Source organism: Hyaena hyaena, unplaced genomic scaffold (assembly GCF_003009895.1).
Source record: "Hyaena hyaena isolate Hyena2069 unplaced genomic scaffold, ASM300989v1 scaffold_125, whole genome shotgun sequence".
Taxonomy (NCBI): domain Eukaryota; kingdom Metazoa; phylum Chordata; class Mammalia; order Carnivora; family Hyaenidae; genus Hyaena; species Hyaena hyaena.
In genome coordinates, this window is record NW_024080757.1 from 1,500,398 (window position 1) to 1,514,859 (window position 14,462).

The window sequence follows — 14,462 nt, forward strand, 5'->3', positions numbered from 1 at the left end:
ATTTACCCAAAGGTATGAAAACGCTAATTAGAAAAGGTATACACACCCCTGTTTGTTGCAGCATTATTTAAAATGGCCAAGATATGGAAGCAGCCTATGTGCCCATCAATAGATGAATGCATTAAGGTGTAGTACACACACACACAGACACACACACACACACACACACACACCCCAATGTGATATTTTTTAGCCATATTAAGTGATGAGATCCTGCCATTTCCAACAACATGGATGGACACAGTGGATACAATACTAAGTAAAATTAGAGGACAAAAGACAAATACCATATGACTACACTCATATGTTGGAATTTCACAAACAAAAACAGAAAAAAGAGAGAAACAAAATGTAGACTCTTAAATATAGAGAACAAACTGGGAGTTGCCAGAAATGGGACGCGGGGAGATGGGTGAAATAGGTGAAAGAGATTAAGAGTTCACTTATGATGGGCACTGGGTAATATACAGAATTGTTGAATCATTATATTGTATACTTGAGACTATTACGTTGCTGTATGTTAATTATACTTCAATTAAATATATATTTATACTATATCTATATATCTATCTACCTATATCTATCTATATCTTTATCTATCTATATACTTTTTAAAAAATAAAAGATACAAAGAAGTCCTCACTATATGGTATGTATAGCACTGTGCATGGAAGGGGTGATTAAATATTGGAAATGTTAATAGTAAATTCAATTAGTTTCCAATAAAAATAATGCCAGAACTTGAGAGGTCAGCAAATGGCTAGACAAATCTTTAAATAAAAATCAAAATGAAAATAAAAAACTATTCAGGTACTTTTTCTTATACAATTTTGTAGATATTTCAGCCAACAGCCTTGACATATAAAAGGGGTTTTGCATACTACTAATTGCCTGGCGTGATTCACTGGATATATAGATAATGAAGGAATCTTGAAAATCACCGAGATAATCTTCCCATTTTAGAGGTGCATAAACAAACACCAGAATGAGGATGACATTTGTCTAAATTCACAAAATTAGATGGCCAAAGTAGAAACAGACACTCAATTTTCTAATTCAGTGGGATTTCTCATAAAGCATGAGGTTTCTTCAAAACTCGACTTTTCAAGTAAACACAGGTTTGAACACATACTGCTGCAAATCTTGCTTTTTCTCCTAAATCTCTGTGCCTTTATAACTTTACACATGCTATAAACGTATGTGGTCTACGCTTTAGAGGTAACACCGGCTTAAACAAGTGACTGTGATCCCCTAAGCAGCCTGGAAACAAGAATTCATCCACACGTATTGACAAAGGTCACACAGTTGCCATGGCTACCTGGGACCTGGCAAACAGCTTCTTTTGGAAATTACAAAACCCAAAACCGGATAATTCAGTTATTTTCAAAACGTTTCATTCACGTTAGTCACAGCTTATGTTACTTACATTCCTTCGCGTTAATTATCAAACAAACTCTTCTATGTGACCACTAAGTTTCCAGAGATCCCTAAATATCTGTTTCTGCCAAGCAGACTCTTCCAGGCTTGTACAATTACCATCAAAGCTCCTCCAGACAGGCTCACATATCATCCATGAACTCAGCCAAATATCACAGACCATATGTCAAAATTTCTGGGTATATGTCCTAAATATATTTTTAGGCAATTTTTATTTGGAAGCTAATGTGACTATCAGACAACATTTAGGAAATATCTCCTTTCCTCGGGGCTTTATGCCTCTGTTTATAGATGCCCCTCCATCATCGAACCCAGAGGGGGAAATGTACTTTTTATGGGAGTGATTTTTTTCTCTTTTCCCCCATTTGTTCAGCTGAGAACAGGAAATGAAAAAATGTGAGCAATGGAATTGAACAAACTATAAACTACATCTATTTCTGGCGGGCAGCAGACCTACCTACTATCTTTGCAGTGCTGGGGGACAAATTTCCTGCTTCCGTCTGCTTTTCGCCTAGGCTAGGGTTTCATGTAGTAGATTTCTCTAACATGACAGCCAAGTGCACAAAGACAATATAGAAAATAAAGCAGATGCCAACAGCAGGCTGAACCCAAACCAATCGGCTAATATTGCTATAATTTTTCAGCTTTTTTTTTTTCTTACGGAACTAAGCTTGCCCTGAATGATACCTCATAGATTTTTCAAATCCCGTATACCACCCCAAAGTAAGAAACCAGAACATTCCATGAACACATGGAGCCCAGTCAGCTGCAGCTCTGACTAAATAGGGGGTGTGGATAGGGAGGAAAGGGAGGCAACTCTGAGAACATAATTTCCTGACACCAAAACGCAGGTTCTTGAACGAAAGTTAAAAGATATTATTGCAAGAAGACAGAAAACTGAGAATAAGGGACATTTAGCTTTTACTGGGGGAACAAAAAGACCACGAAGGCCTAAAAAGAAGAGTGCCCTGGGGAGGCAGAGGTACAGAAAGGGAGGCCACAGGTGCAGAAGGCTACTACACCCGGACCAGTTTACTGTAATGGGCTGGATGTGGTTCACAGCTCAGAGAAGAAGAAAAATGTACCTCCTGTGTTTACTTCTTCTAAACCAAATGGGGCCAAAACTCACGGGCGCTCCGTAAAGCGGCCTTTAAGCTTCAAGAACAAAGAAAGAAACTTCTGTGAACCGGCATTTGAACTTAAACCCCCCCGCTAAACACTGTGTCTGCGGCAAAGGAGTTCAATCAAAATGGCTTACAAATGAACTTCTGGAACAAAACCTTTCCCAGGTAAGAGATTTCCAACAAAGTGGCAAAGGGAGGAAAAACAACAACAAAAAAGATTATCCCACGAACCAATTTTGCTCTGCTTAGGAAAACCTATAGAGACAAGTTAAAATTGAAAATCCCTCCGAGCCACCAAGGCATACATTTTGGATGAAATAACTTTGGTCCTAGATAGTGATGCATTAGCAAAGTCTTTATGCCGTATATTAAACACCATCACTCGGTTAACACCATGCGCATACCTGCATTTGAATGTATGTAAGTTGTTCTGTTGTTTATCGGTAGGTAGTGAGGCCAGAGAACAGAGGTTTGAAACATAAGCTGTGTAAGTGAGTTAATCATTTAAACTGTGATTAGCTCTTCCAATTTTCGTGATAACTTTCTTATCCATCATAATGACAGTCAGGTCACTGACTGTCTGATTTCCCAATTTTAAAGTATTTTGGGGGACTGCCCTAAAATTACCTTGTTTTAGTTAGTTGTTAGTTTACCCAAGGGTTTATTATCTGCTTCCCCTGAGAAGAGTGTAAATTCTATGACAGCAGCGACTCCAAATTGTTTACCACTGTATTTCCAGTACCTAGAATCGTACTGGACAGAGGGGTTTTTGAGGGTCTGAATGAACCCTATAATGAAATCTTTTTCCTATACCCATCTTATTAAAAAGGTATGCATGTGGGGCACCGGGGTGGCTCAGTCGGTTAAGCGTCTGACTTTGGCTCAGGTCATGATCTCGCGGTCCGTGGGTTTGAGACCCGCATCGGGCTCTGTGCTGACAGCTAGCTCAGAGCCTGGAGCCTGTTTCAGATTCTGTGTCTCCCTCTCTCTCTGATCCTCCCCTGCTCATGCTGTCTCTCTCTCTCTCTCTCTGTCTCTCTCAGAAATAAATAAAACATTTAAAAAATATATTTTAAAAAAAAGGTATGCATGCTAAAACTACTAAAGGAATAGTTGAAACTGTGGTTAATCCGTTAGTTAGGAGTATCTCAAATTCTAATTACCTCCAAATATCTTTCAACTGTCAGTAAATCATTAGCTTGTAAATTTACTACCAATATGGTAACCATCTCAGGCTTTACAAAAGCATTCAGGATCAACAATACTATTCTAAATATAATCCTAGAAGGTAAATATTAAGGAAAGTAATTCCAAGCCATTAGGTTCACTACAGGCCAACACCATCCAACAGCAGAAAGTTCTTGGCTTGAGAATCAAGAAACAGAGATTCTAGTCTAAACATTTACTTACTACTTGTGGGAACTCGTATAGGCCATTTGACTTCTCTGAGCTAAAGCCTCATCTGTAAAATGTCAAGATGGGATGTGATTGCCAAGACCTTTGGTAGCTTTAAAAGCCTATCAGGGCAATAAACAAATTATTAGGAGGAAAATTGTACGATGCATATATACATACTAACAACAGAGAACACATACAGTTTTTACCTTATTCCCAAGTACGTAACATCAGTTAACACAAAAAATCTTCACCAAGAAGCCTTTAAGGTAGCTTTCATTCCTTTTCATTTTAAAGAAAGGGAAACTGAGGCCAAGACACATTAGAGGACTTGCTGGAGGTCTGAACAGATAGACCTGTACAGCTAAGGACTCCACATGATCTGCCTTCTCCCTTCATCCTCCTGACCCACGTCTTCTGACATCTCTGCCCTCAAGCCCCCTGGACATCTCTCTGGACCCTGAGCACACACAAGCGTGTTCCTATCTCAGACCATTTACACTACTTGCACTCTTTCCTTGGAGCCCTCTTTCCGTGGCTGGCTCCCTTTCTCACGCAGGTCTCATATCAAAAACGTTTGTCTTGCCCTGAACCCTCTAACCAAAGTCATCATGCCATGCGCCAGCTTCTTCTTCCCCGTACCTACAACCATCTGAAATGATCTCATCTCATTGCTCATTCACTCATTGATTATTTCCTCCTGTGACTAGAATGTAAGTTCCACAAAGGCAGGGATTTTGAATTGTCACCACTGTACCTCCAACAGCTAGAACAGTAGAGGGGACGAAGTACTCATTGTCTACATGAAAAATGAATGTGAGCATCAAGGATAACCTAATAGAAATGACTTTCCTATATTCAACTTAACTACTCGAAAGTATAAATGCAAAAGCTACTCCCTGGATATACTGAATCCTCTGCTACACCACTTAAGATTTTTAGACAAAGGAGAATTGAGTTTACTGACAATATTTACTGCTCACATTTCTCAGAATTTCTGCTCTTACTGTCAACTCCTATCAAAATAATTATGTAAACATCTTGTTGTTTTTTTTTTATTAAGTGTGTGTCTTCATTTCAGAGAGGAGTTCGAATCTTTTACTAAGTCACCCAAGAAACTGAGTGACAACATGAGTGTGTCACCAAAAACACTAAGTTCACAGAATCTAACACTTCCAAGAAACCTTCAGTTTTGTATTGAAAGTTATATGCTTGAAGAGCAGAGCAGAAGTGATGTGCAGAGACAGAACGAATAGCAACCATATTTCATGTCCTTTCTGGGGAAGGCAGTGAAACGTCATTTTACCAGTACGGAAAAAGGTCACAGTGAGCAAGTCTTGAGTACGATCTGTTTTTTTAGGGGTGACTTACAGAACACAGGGAGCCCCAGACTGGAAGGGTATGGAATAGTGGAGGGTCAGAGCTTTCACTGTCCTCACAATTCTCATGCTCGTTTCCATAAATTACTTAAGGTAGCTTAAAATCCATACAAGGTACAAAGAAAAGAGAAAAACAGGATAAGAAATGGCATTAAGGGAAGACGACAATAGAAGAAATCCTCAGAAGCCAGGGCTGAAGTGAGGACTCAAGCTGCCTGTGGATATGGAAACTTGCATCCTTGCTAGATCACATACTGAGCCAACCTCTTCTGGCATTCGGAGCGAGGAGAGCCTTGCTGGGCAGAGCCACGAAGTCCAGGGTTCAGATGAAGCCCAATCAGGTGCATTATCCATTGCGTGGATCGGGAATGTGGCCCAGGACAGGCATTGCCTGGAAATCTAAGAGACTCTCCTCCCGTGGGTCCTCATAAAGATGGCACTATGCGATGCACCAACCCAACAGTATCCTACGCTAAATGCAGCCTCGTGTTTCATAAGACCATTTCAAATAAAATTACTCACTGTAGGCTGCGGCATCGCACTAAAGAAGCAATTCATTAAAAGCAGTTATTTGAGGAGCCAAGAGCAATAAGCAATTAATGCAGTTCCCGGCAGGACCACATATACTTCCAGTGGTGTGTGTCTGTGTCCTGATGTGTGTGTGCTTGTGCACATACATGTTTATAAACATGCCTTCATTCAAGGGAGCTTTCCAGAGAATTGGAGCAGCAGGGACCTTAAGGTATACTCCCCACCAGCTAGCTGGAACGGAGGAATCCCATGTTGTGCCTTGGCATGGAACGACACACCTACACTGGGATGGCCTAACACTCTCGTAGGAAGGTTGAGGTGTCCATCCAACAAGGCAGACGGTGAGTAGAAAGCCTCTCAGTCCCAAAGGGAAGAGGCAAGAATTTCCTCAGGATATAATTTTGCAAATACAGATCAAGGGACCCATAGGTCCCCAAAGTTCACCAGCAGAAGGTACCCAGCTGAAAAAAATTAACCTGAAAATTATACACGCAGGCAAACCAATCATGCATGCCTTTTGGCGTTTCTTTTTAAGTCTCGGGAAAGAGCCTCCGAAATGGTTCATCTTGGATAGCAGGTCGTTTCTGTACAGTAGAGGAGAGCTGATTGCAAAGTATACGCCTACAGAATTAAATAAGTTAATGTACTGAATATGATCAAAAATTGTAAGGGACACCTGGCTGGCTCAGTGAGTAGAGCGTGTGACTCTTGATCTCAGAGTTCTGACCTTGAGCTCCACATTAGGTACAGAATACCGAAAACTAAAATCATTAAAAAAGTTATAATCCAGTTGTATGTTACAGATAGTTTTCAAAAAAAAATAAATGATGGCTTTGGTTTCAGAGGGGTACACATGAGTTCCTCTGCTCGGCAAGAAATGACATGGCCAGATGTATATTCCAGGCAATGCTGGCTCATGTACGTGCACCATGCACATCCGAAGAATTTGAGTGTACCTCTCTATTCTCTGCTTCATTGTAACACTCTAGAAAAAACAGAATATGTAGCTTATTATTTAATACTGATGTTTTATTTCTGTACTCAAATATCCATTTACATATATTAATATAACTACATTAAGTCTTAAATATTTAATATATAATTTTTTTCATAACAGACCCTCTGAACTCCTCTGTAGGAATCTCATGGAGGTCACCATTCATTACATCATTCTCATCATGAGAAGCCTTGCGAAACATCTTTGTCTACGGTTAGTATGCAAAGTAATTGTACCTCTTGAATAATTGGTCTATTTTTAAACACATAAACTCTGTGAACCGTGGAATTGTCCAGGTTAAAAATTTTCACTTAACTGGTAAAAAGCTTAGTGCTGACTTTTTGCTGTATTTGTAGCAAGTGTGTAGGTTTTTATGATATGCATTTAATAGTCTTGTCATTGTTTATCTTTTAAAGTTTTTTTTTAAGTTTTACTTTTTTTTTTTTATTTTAGAGAGAATGCATGCACATGTGCATGCACACAATGTGAGCAAGGGAAGGGCAGAGGGAGAAAAACAGAGAGCGAGAATCCCAAGTAGGCTCCACACTCAGCATGGAGCCCATGGGGTCGTGATCTGAGCAGCAATCAAGAATTGGACACTCAACCAGCTGAGCTACCCAGGCACCCCGAGTTTAAATTATTCTTAACATAATTTACTTTGAGTGATATTTTGCTATATTTTCTTGGTGTGTTTTAAGACTGCTTTATTTTTTTACTTTTTATTTTTTAAAGCAATTTTATTTATTTAAAACTTTTTTAAAATATTTTTTATCTATTTCTGAGAGAGAGAGAGAGAGAGACAGAGAGAGAGAGAGAGAGAGAGGGTTAGAGAGAGAGGGAGACAGAATCTGAAGCAGGCTCCAGGATCTGAGCTGTCAGCACAGAGCCCGATACAGGGCTCGAACCCACAAACTGTGAGATCATGACCTGAGCCGAAGTCAGACGCTTAACCAACTGAGCCACCCAGGCGCCCCATAAAGCAGTTTTATTTATTTTTAGAAAGATTTTATTTCCAAGCAATCCCTACACCCAATGTGGGGCTCAAACTCACAACCCTGAGATCAAGAGTCTCATGCTCCACCAACTGAGCCCGCCAGGCGCCTCTTAGGTCTGCTTTAGATGTACAATAGAATAGACTTGCCGGCCTGTTTTCTCTTTACATACAGTATGTGATTAAGTAGCCTGCTTTATTTAAAAAATAAAAGCAAAAACACTGGTGTATCTTTTAAATCAAATAACTAATAATCTAATCAGTGGAAGGCCTGAAGGACAAGAAAATAAATACATTGTGTACCTATGCTTTTATTACTTTGAAATAGAACTGAAGATGAGAGCATAACTCTTAAATATCTTAAAATTTAAAAAATAAAATTAAACAGATTTCCCTTAAGGTGTTGTGGTTTTGGTATGCTGCCGGGGGCGGGGGGGGGGGGGGGGGAAGGGGATGTTTGCTGTTTTATCAAAATCTATCAGTCAAAAATCTAACTGTGAAATAAAACAAGATTCAAAATTTTAGAACACATAGAACGTAACTGAGCATTCTATTTGTTTGAATTTCAATCTTTTGTGAAAGTATTTACTCTTAATATCTTAATGTTTTGCTTTATGTAATAAAGAAATCATTTTCTCCAATTATTTTATCACAAAATACCCTTCAAGAGATTTATCATAATATTACTGTATGTTTTGGCAAACTCTAGAACACAGAATGAATTTAGCAGGGATATGAATATGGTGATATTTTTTAAGTCTTCTAATATTTGGTAACTCATAGTGCTCCGATTTATTCAGTTTGAATCTAAGTATTTAAATAACCTTAAAAGGAGCAGGTCAAATAAAAATATTCAAGGGACAACTTGGTGGCTTAGTCGGCTAAGTGTCCAACTGGGCTCAGGTCATGATCTCACGGTTCCTGAGTTCAATCCCTGTATATCAAGCTCTATGCGGTCAGTGCAGAGCCTCTGCAGATCTTCTGTTCCCCACTCTCTCTCACTCTCTCAAAAGTAAATAAACATTAAAAAAATATTCAAATAAATTTCTTAAACTCCCATCTCAAAATTTCTAGTGTAGCAATTTTCTTAACGTGTTTACTGTAACATCAATTTTCTATTTCAATATGTTTTTATTGAAAATATTTGATAACATTAATGATTTTGTCTCACTAGATGTACTTCTCAGTTTAAGATACTTTATTTTTTAATGTTTATTTTTAAGACAGAGAGAGAGAGAGAGTGTGTGAGCATGCGAGGGGCAGAGAGAGAGGGAGACACAGAATCCTAAGCAGGCTCCAAGCTCTGAGCTGTCAGCACAGGGCCCAACGCAGGGCTCAAACTCATGAACTGTGAGATCATGACCTGAGCCGAAGATGGACAGCCAACTGACTGAGCCACCCAAGGTGTCCCAGTCTAAGATATTTCTTACTTCCACCAAAAGCTTTTCTTTACTGTCCAATATAGTTCCCATGTATGTTGAAGGCCAAATGCAGATATTTCCAGTTCAGAAAATGACATAAGAAAGGGGAAAATATTGTTTATGCAACTGTCCCTTCAAATTTGCAGAGTAAAAGAAACAGCCGAAGGCCCATGAGGCTCAGAGAAAGAGTGGAGGGTCCTTGTGGATTCAGCAGTTTTCCCTAATGAACACCATGTTGTTTAAATCTACTGAATTATCCAAAGTCCGGACATTTTGGTCGACAATCATGACCCAGACAATGTGGACAAGAGGAAAACTGACAGAGAAGCAAAAGGAAGCAAATGCAAACAAAAGGAAATTGAGGGCAATTAACCTGTTAAGCAAACACGGTGTAACGTCTCAGAAGTAACTGCAATGCTTCTGTACACGACGCCTTCCTATGCCAAGAGGTGCCCCGGAAATAGTTCCTTCATTAGCCAAACCAAGCTTTAGGCAGCAAATGAGAGTATTCTTTGCACTTTTTATGGTGACAAGAGCAGTCAGGGCGGGAGTTTAAGGTAATGAGACTAGTTTCACAATCACATGGAAAAACCAATCTCATGGTCTTACAGTCACATTTCACTCAGGACACAGAAGCTGAACTTGGGCTCGAATGTCTGTCTCTCGCATGGTTTTCTTTATGTTTCTGGTTGTTTGTTTCTTAGTTTAAAATCCTATCAATGTACAAGAATATGGTTAAAAAAAATCAAGAACTTATGGGGCAATCCTATATAATTAGAATGTATAGAGTAAATTCTGCCTCTGCGGCTCCAGGAATCAGGAAAACAAACCTATGGAAATACATTCATGAGGCCTCAGCAAGTGAACTTGTCAACTGAGCATATAAAGGAAGGGACTCCGGGACTCCAGGGGTCGGGGGGCGGGGGGGGGGGAGGCGCTCTGTTTGTTAACCATCTGACTCTTGGCTTTGTCTCAGGTCACAATCTCATGGTTCGTGGGTTTGAGCACCACATTGAGCTCTGCACTGACAGTGCAGAGCCTGCTTGGGATTCTCTCCCTCTCTCAAAATAAATAAACTTAAAAAAAAAAAAGTAAAGGAGGGCACCTGGGTGGTTCAGTCAGTTAAGCATCTGACTTCAGTTCAGGTCATGATTTCATGGTTTGTGAGCTCGAGCTGTGCTGACAGCTTGGAGCTTGGAGGCTGCTTCAGATTCTGTGTCTCCCTGTTTCTCTGTCCCTCCCCTGTTCGCGCACGCTCTCTCTCTCTCAAAAATAATTTAAAAATGTTTTTAAAAATCCTATAAAAAAATAAATGAAGGAAGGAGTGTTACCTGATATCCAGGCACTCTGAGAGCTTAAAATCACTTCATAAATACTGTAATCAATAACAGCAAAATCAGTAAGTGGTGATAAATTAATGGACTTGCCCCAGTGCCACTAATAAAATTTTCACTATAAATAGAAATTGAATTTTTCCATCACCCGAGAAACTATGCACCTCTGCTTAGTACCTGAACTAATTACTTCAAAATAGTTGGATATAGTACATATTTTATTGACCTTTAGCAAAAAGCTATGCACCAGCATATGAACCAACTCTGAAATTAAGCATGAAAGATAAAAATGTATATTGAGAAGATTCTTCTTTCAAGCGAGTGCAAAAATAAAAATATAAAATAAACTCCAGCTTCATTTTGGTTTCTACCAACCAGATCTCCATTGTTCCAATTATTTCTGGAGTTCCAAATTTACAACTAGATAGTTTTCTGATCTCACAAAACACCCTTAATCGTTTTAGTTCTCTCTCATTTCCCTGGACTCTAGGAGTCTCGAGAAGACAATTGCAGAGATGGAAAAAAATATCAGTTGGCATAGTCTTGTCCACAGAGAAATGGTTGAGGACTAGAAACCAGAAATTCCCCTAGAAAGGATGAAAAGAGCAAATATTCTGGAAACAGGCTTACAGAACATGCACATTTAGAAAAGTGGAAAAGAATTGTACCAAGATAAGGAGCAACCCACAGGAGAGAAGCCAAATCAGAATCAATACCACACAAGCTAACTGTTTTGAGAAGCAGGGAATGGTCAAAAATATTGAAATCTATAGAGATGCTATGGAGAATGAACACTGAGCAAAGGCCACTGCATATGGTTAAAAACAGTGTATTAATGATATTCTAGAACAGAGTCTCAGTGAAAACATACAGAATGAATTTCGATCAGAAGGATATAAAGAAGAGACATCAAAATAAGGTGTTGACTACTCATTCTAGAACCGTGGTAGTAAAAGAAATATGACGGTCTCCCCTTTTATGTTCCAAGACCCCCCCCAGTGGATGCCTGAAACAAAGGACAGTAACGATCCCTATGTACACGTTTTCCTATACATACACACCTATGATAAAGTTTACTTTCTAAGTTAGACACGGTACTGATAACTAATAAAAAATAGAACAATTATAACAGTATGCCATAATTAAAGTTAAGTGAATGTGATCTCTCTCTTAAAATATCATACTATACTATACTCACCCTTCCTGTGATGACAGGAGATGGTAAGATGTTTACATGACGAAATGAAACGAGGTCAAAGACGTGGGCATTGTGATACAGCGTTAGGCTGCTATTGATCTTCCGACAGTGAGCCAGGAGGATCACGTGCTCCCAGGTCTTGGCTGACCACCAGTAATTGAAACTGCAGAAAGTAAAAGCACAGATACTGTGGGGACTACTGTAAAATGCTACACTCGGATAAAATATATCATTATGAGGCATTATTCACATCCCTCCTCAGTTTGCAAAGCTCTTATCTTTGCCCTAGGTTTATCTACTATTTATTTATTTCACTGACTTCTTTCATTTCATTACTATTCTAAATATAATATTCTGTGTTATTTAAAAATACTCACTGGCTGGGGCCGCCCGGGTGGCGTAGTCGGTTAAGCGTCCGACTTTCGCTTAGGTCATGATCTCGCGGTTCGTGGGTTCGAGCCCCGCGTCGGGCTCTGTGCTGACTGCCAGCTCAGAGCCTGGAGCCTGTTTCAGTCTGTGACTCCCTCTCTCTCTGACCCTCCCCTGCTCACGCTGTCTCTCTCTCTCTCCTAGAAATAAATAAAACATTAAAAAAAAAAAATACTCACTGGGGCTTGTTCACCTCTGTATAGTATAAAGTCCCAAATAGTGACACATTTCAAAAGATCACTTGAGTTACTTTCATTTAAAGGCAATTCAACGATCATGACTCTCATGTAGTAAATACCTAACATGGGTCCATGCTAGTTCAATAGTCTTCACAATTAATTATATGATGCTTTATAAACTCTTGTGCTTTGGATTCTGTTTTTAAAATTTAACTCAAGAGTTACATGTAATTCTACTGGATGACCATCATAATATCGAAATGAAATTGAAAAAGTACACCACAAATAAAGTCCAAGGGAAAATAAAATTCTGTTCAAAAAGTACTGTTCCACGCCATAACTAACATCCTTTTATACTACACAAAGAAATAAAATTAATAAGGCATAGTCCTCAAATATCTCTAACAACCCGTCCTATGTACCTGCTATTCCAACCCATGGTTTCTCACTTCTTCTTATAGGAATTTTAAAAAAATTTATTATTTTCATCCTTTAAGTTTTTACTGAGTAATGAGTAACCAAAAATTATGTACCACAGTCAAATAAGCCAGAATTCTATGGACTCTTTTGTTTTTAAATTCCCATGCCCTATGAAGTAGAAATATTGGCAGTCCACATACATGATCAACTCTGCCATATAATTCTCTATTCACTCGAGTCACAAACATTTATCAACTACGTGTGTTAGGTACCAGCAGTGCAGGGGTGAGTAAGACAGAATATGCAATTCCTAGTTGTATGAAGCACAAGCTCTACAAGGAATTGTTTAGTTCCTGTTCCCCATACACCCCACCCCATCCGTTGTGTTTTCATTCCATTTTCTAATTTGCCAGTCTTCACCCCAGTTTGACTTTCCAGAAAGTTCAATATACATTTTTGATTTGAAAAGATTCTGCTTTGTATCTATCCATATAAAACTATACCATTAAAAAAATAACAATTTGGGGGGATTATAAGAGCAATACCTAAATATTGAGGAAAACATGAAAATATAGAGAAAAAAAACTTCTTATAGGAATTTTAACTATAAAAGGGCTTAAAAATTGAGAGAGTGTCCATTCAGTTAGTTATAAAAAATGAAAAGTCACATTATTGCTATAAGTATACATTGATACATAAGAGATATATTTTAGTCTATATTTTACTGTTATGGAGAAGTGAAGAGAGGAGAGTGACATGGTGGCTAGGTAGAAAAAGGCACTGAGAAAGGTAAACTATCATTTGCTACAGGGTAAAGTAAATTATAGTTCCCCATGACATTTGTTGCTAATTATAACAATCATCTTCCTAGACAACAGAGGGTAATGATACTCAATCAAGAGCAAGTACTCACAATTTCCTCCCCAGGCCCCACAGCCCCACTGGATTCAGCTCATGGATTCAGCTTCTCCAAGCGTGAACTGGATCATTCTTTCTTGAATTTGTTCTAAACCATCTTTTAACCCTTTTCTCTAGCCCATTGTCAAAGAGCTCTTTGTCTTGGGATTGAGCAATCTGACTGGAAAAAAAAAAGAAAAAAAGACAAAGGGAAAGACAAGAAGGAATCAATTCAAAGTGTAGGAAGATATGCATGAAGAATAAAAGATATAGACTTCTAAAAACAACACACTGTCATAAATATGATGAAAGCATACCTATGAGTTGACTTATATGCTGTGTTGAATAATTCTCAAGGCATAATACACAAGAGAATTTCTAACCTTTGTCTTGAGCCTAAAATATGTCTGAAGCCACCAATTTCAACGCTACCCCTTAAATGGAAAAACACACCTGAAAACATAATGATGAAAGACTAGACAAATACTATCCTAAATAACATTGCTCCTAATTTTCTGGTATGGTTTTCATGTACTTTTATATGTATGTTACTTAATTCTCATGTGCTGTCTACAATAAAGGCAATTCTTGAAGTATCTAAGCAAATGTAAGTTAACCAGATATTTTCATAAAGCTTGAAATACCATATTGTTTAATACCATAAATGTATAACAGGGGAAAACTGTGTGCTCTGACTTTGGGTTGATGAAATATAGACCTCAACCACATC

The 14,462-nt window shown here is 38.6% G+C and overlaps 1 long non-coding RNA gene across 1 annotated transcript in view; it reads right to left on the reverse strand.

Annotated features, from left to right (window-relative positions):
* Nucleotides 1-13,911, reverse strand: part of LOC120235247 — a 77,316-nt gene extending 63,405 nt beyond the window's left edge. The window contains exons 1-2 of the long non-coding RNA XR_005529349.1: nucleotides 13,749-13,911; nucleotides 11,808-11,970 (exon numbers count right to left, since the gene is read on the reverse strand). This is a non-coding gene — a long non-coding RNA (uncharacterized LOC120235247). The remainder of the gene's footprint in view (nucleotides 1-11,807; nucleotides 11,971-13,748) is intronic.
* Nucleotides 13,912-14,462: the final 551 nt, after the last annotated feature.